The following is a 5216-nucleotide window of genomic DNA, read 5'->3' on the forward strand; positions in this document are numbered from 1 at the left end:
AAGAAGGATTGTTGAGAGGTGGTTGATTAATCTAGGTTGTTCTTCAGGAATATAAGACCGGATTATCAATTGGTTCATGTTCACCTTGATTTTATATCTTAAGACGGAATAAAACCTAGGGTTTTTCTGTGGGAGACAGATTTATCCTTTGATAGACTTTTCTGTGTGAGACAGATTTGTTTATTATCAAGTCTGCGATTTTGGGTTGCAGCAACCCTTAGTTGTGGGTGAGATCATCTAAGGGAATCAAGTGCGCAGTGTCCTGCTGGGATCAGAGGCGTAGGAGTACAACTGTACCTTGGATCGGTGGGAGACTGATTGGGGTTCAACTATAATCCAGTCCGAAATTAGATTGTAGTAGGCTAGTGTCTGTAGCGGCTTAATACAGTGTGTATTCAATCTGGACTAGCTACACATGGATTTACTAAAACCCATAAAAAATATATGAAATAAGAAAAAAAAATAACTTATTTCTCCTAAAAGGGTAAACCCTAAGATATGTAATAAAACCTTTCCCTCTCTTCCTTTCTCTGTATTTTTCTCTCCCAAAAGTTGCATCCTCTTTTGATTTTTGGTCAGCTATTTATAGCCTTCAATCACCCGCATAGATCCATGAAAACCGTACTTGATAAGGGAAGAGAGTCGGTTGAGTCTATCAGAAACTTAGCATGTGCTGATTCGGTGTAACAGAACGTACCCAAAAGATTTGTGGACGGCTTCTGATTCGTTCGATCCTTCAAGAACTGCATGTGCCTTCATATGCTCCGTCGATCTGTCCAGCTTCAACGAGCCGCATTACACCTAATCATTTCTTTTCTCCACAACGCGTCAACACTTTGCCAGAAGCGAGTTTTCCTTTCTCAAAATTCCTGCAAACGGTCCCACCACACATCTTTTCCTCCGATCACGTGCTCGCCCAATTTCGGAAAATTTCTTGTTTGGTCCTAGGCCCATATAGTTATTTATAGTAGGGTTCAACCGGATTTTTTTTTATCCGGAGGTCCAAAATTAATTAAAACATGGAAATGTCCATAATGCCCATTACTACCAAACGTGTGTGTCTACACTGCTTACAAATTTGAGTACATATCTGGTGCACTGCTTAAAAATTCGAGTACATATTTGCTACACTGCTTAGAAATCTGAGTACATATCTGTCGCACTGCTTAGAAATCTGAGTGCATATCTGTCGTACTGCTTACAAATCCGATTATATATCTGAATGCTTACAAATTCGAGTACATATTTGCTGCACTGCTTCCAGGTAAAGTACAAATCTGTAAGAATCAATGATAAATTAATTAGAAAACGTGTTACATCACATACATTGTGATGATTATAATTTTTCTTCGACTGTAAGCCATGCTTCTTGGGGAAAAGCAAGGATCTTCTATTATCGTTTTCTTCTTAACTGCATATAGATTGACTCGCTTTACGTACTGCTAGTGTCAATGCCTGCAGACACACAAAAATTAAAACGTTCATCATAGGGGCCATAACTTATGCCCAAACATACAGAGTCTAATTTGAGGAACCATACAAACCAATGCAAATAAAACTCATAATGCACGAAAAATGGTCTCCACCAATAAATCCAGAATTTAATGAACCTGAAAAACTGTGGGCTGCACGGTGATATTACTGACTGAGCCATCCTGCTCTGTCGCGGTCTCCACCAATAAATCCTGCAGAAATACATCGAAGTCTGGTCAACAAAAGCAGCAATCTCATAGAAATCTAGTCATAATATAACTGAAAAACTATATTACTTCTGCTGAAATAAGTCGTGCAACTATATTTTTTGTTTTTGCTAGTTTCTTACAGTTAATCGACAACCAAAAAACTAAACTGGAAGCACATAATTGGCATTCTTGATGCCCCTGCCATTAATCCAAAGCATCTAATACACAAACAGTTAATACATTAAGAAAAATAAAAAAAACATTAGTATCAACAATGAGAAGACATTTACAGCATAAGCGGCGCTTTACCCCGAAGCTAACATTAGTAGTTTTCCTCAATCATAGCCATAAAGAATTTAAAAGGGGTGTAATTAAATTCAAATTACCATGGGAGGTTATCAATGATTTTACCTGTCGATTGTTACCACATAATGAGAAATTTTTTATCAACAGTAGCTTAATCAAATCTAAGAAGAGCCGAATCTGAAACGCATGAGACATTAATTTAACATCTAAAATAAAAATGGTTCTAAGCAAGCACAGGGATTGCAATTCGGTGGATCAATGAAGGAACCCCAACCTTGAGTGTTACTGAGAAAAGTATACATCTGTTCCAACAACGAAGTTCTCTATGTCACATTTGTCATGCAACTCAGATATGCACACATATTAATAAATTTAATCTGTTTGCAGGGCTCTATTATTGTCGTGGAAATATATACTCGATAGGATAATAAAATAGCAAAACCCAAACTCCTGAATCATCTAATATCAATATAGAAGACAATGGTCATGGAAAAAATCAATTAATGTTCCACTGAAGAAGAATTCTTTTCAAAGACATCTAAATCAATTCCTGAGTTCTACGCCATGTCTCCAATTTATGCTCATTTCCTAAGCTTTATCAAAACCATTGTTTCATCTGATGTGTTCAACTTAGTCAGCATTTATAACTGTCCAGATGATAAATAAGAAAGTTAAGTTAACATATTAACTGAACCAAACCTGTGAGAGCAATCATTCTACACCGGAAAATCCCTATTATTGTGGCGATTTTTCAATAGCATTTTTCTCATCTTTGGTCGACTCTTCCTGCAAAGGAAAAATAAAGAAATGGTTAACCATTTAGTTGTATATAGAGTTGATAAAAAAAAGATCAACATTGGTGTCAGGGAGAACAGACTGGAGCTAAAATGCATTCTTAAAAACGACAATCGTTGCAAGATAGGAATATTCTTTGATGGTAATTAACTTAAGGTTAGTTATTTGTATACACGACTCATGGAGACTGTATTGGCTAATGCAACTCCATAGCAGTTGGGGCTGTAGTTCAATATTAACAGCTCAACACCATAGTACCAACTCCATATGCTCATCATCAACGGCTGGTTGTCTCCCATCCAACTTTGATGTCGTTTGATACATATGGTTGAGAAGCAATACCAAAAGGCAGTACCAATGGAGTAACGGTGGTTTTGAGCAGCAAAAACAACACACGGCAAAAGGAAACACCAATGAAAGCCTATTCTACACAGTAATCTACTTTTCATGGATTTCATAGGTACATCAGCGGGAGAAAAAGAAGCAATACCAAAAGGAGGGAAATTAAGCCATGGTTGTACCTGCAAAATGGCGAGTACAAACCTGTATATGAATACGTACCGCGTAAAACACATCAACAAAACTAGAATCTATTTCAGTATTTCACACACGTACTGAATCAAACACAACAAAAAGCACTTACTATCACTATGTGACATATGTACTAAAGATTCTTGAATTACAAATCAACTGCATGACAAGAATAGGTGACAGATCTATGAAAAATAAGAGAATCGAAAGACATATTACCGTATTTAACATACTTACTGAAGGATAAGACTAAAAAGGTGACAAAACTATGAATCAAACACAACAAAGAGCACTTCATATCAGTATCTGACATATGTACTTGTGGATAATAACATCTGAATCTAAAAACAAGCGTGGTTTTGAAGCGAAAAACAAAAAGATAATCAAATTAAGGAAGTTCTTTTCAGTATTCCATATATGTACCTATGATTCATAAGTAAAAATCAACTGCATGTCAAAAAAAACTTATAAATCTACAAATACAACAAAATCAAAACAGTTATATCTCAGTATTGCATATATGTACTTCTAGATCAAGCAAAAAAAAATTAAAAAACTATAAATACAACAAAATTAAAGAAATTTTTATCAGTATTCCATATATGTACTGCTGATCCAAACAATTTGTAACAACAAACAAGCATGATCTGAACTATTTTCATCAAAAACTACCAGTACATCATATATGTATTGATGGTTCATAAAGAAAAACAAAGTGAAAAAAATCTAAAAATAACAAAAATAAACTAGTATAGGCAAATCTCATAACGAAATAAACAAAAAATGTGAGGATCCATCTAGATCTGACCTATTTTCACGAGAATAAACTAATCAAGCATGGAGATCGAAAAATCAAACATCAAAAAGGACCATATATATGTACCGATCGAAAAAATCACCAAAAAATGCAAGATCAAGAAAAAGAAAATAGGTTCCCATTCATATCATCACCATCATCATTCCCAATATTTCCAATCATTCAGATTGTGTCCAGCACACAATACAACAATAATTTGATGGATGATGATAATTTCTTCCTAAATCTCATCAAATATAAAAATCTTTTTTGCTGAATACCTGGGGCTTAACTTGATTCATGTCTATGAACGCGAATTGAAACAGAAATGAGTTAAAGAGTGTGAGAGAACTTACACCGGAGTGAATCCCAGGGCGATTGGTAGTACTCTTGAAAGTAGTGAAAAGAGATATACAACAGATCAAAAGAACAATGAGTGCAACTGATAATCGTTCTAATAATCCACAAAGTCTCCATAGTTGTTTAAGCTGTCGATTTCCTCTCCTTCCAAACACATCTCCTGCCCTGAAAAACAAGCAAATACTTAGATGAGATGAGATCAGATCTAATGAGCACTAGAATTATCCTAATACAAAAAACTACAAATTAAAGAATGAAGAAAAAACAAGATTTCCCGCATCAGTAGAGAAGAGGAGAGGGAGAGGGGGAGAGAGAGGGAGAGAGAAACTGAATCTGAGAAGAAAAAGAATATGGAGAGAAATTGGCTTATGTTTCTGTTATATATAGTAAAGTCTATTTTGGGAATTCTAAAAATGCACGTAATATTTACACACGTGTGCAGGACCTGGGCTTAAAAAATTAGGTCCATTTTTCTCTTTTCTTTTAATTATGGACCTAACGTTACTGGGCTTTAGTGGGTGGACCTGCCACTAACTAAGAACACTAGAATAGTACCTATTGGTAATTCCTAGTTCTCTCTTATCAGTCGTACGGATATAGTATTTCCATCATAAGAACACTGTCAACTCACTACCACCGTTCAATCTCCGGCTGGTATTACACAGAAACAGCACCACTGCTTCCCTGATTCAATCGAATCCTTCTTCATCCATGCCTAGCTCAAAACATCATCCCATGATCATCAT

The 5216-nt window shown here is 35.6% G+C and overlaps 1 long non-coding RNA gene across 1 annotated transcript; it reads right to left on the reverse strand.

Annotated features, from left to right (window-relative positions):
- Positions 1 to 1376: 1376 nt before the first annotated feature.
- LOC113317541 lies at positions 1377 to 4517 on the reverse strand. Its single transcript, XR_003343626.1, has 4 exons — positions 4467 to 4517; positions 2688 to 2774; positions 1611 to 1685; positions 1377 to 1455 (listed from the first exon to the last, which is right to left on the reverse strand). It is a non-coding gene; the product is annotated as an uncharacterized LOC113317541 (long non-coding RNA).
- Positions 4518 to 5216: the final 699 nt, after the last annotated feature.

Source organism: Papaver somniferum, chromosome 10, assembly GCF_003573695.1.
Source record: "Papaver somniferum cultivar HN1 chromosome 10, ASM357369v1, whole genome shotgun sequence".
NCBI lineage: Eukaryota > Viridiplantae > Streptophyta > Magnoliopsida > Ranunculales > Papaveraceae > Papaver > Papaver somniferum.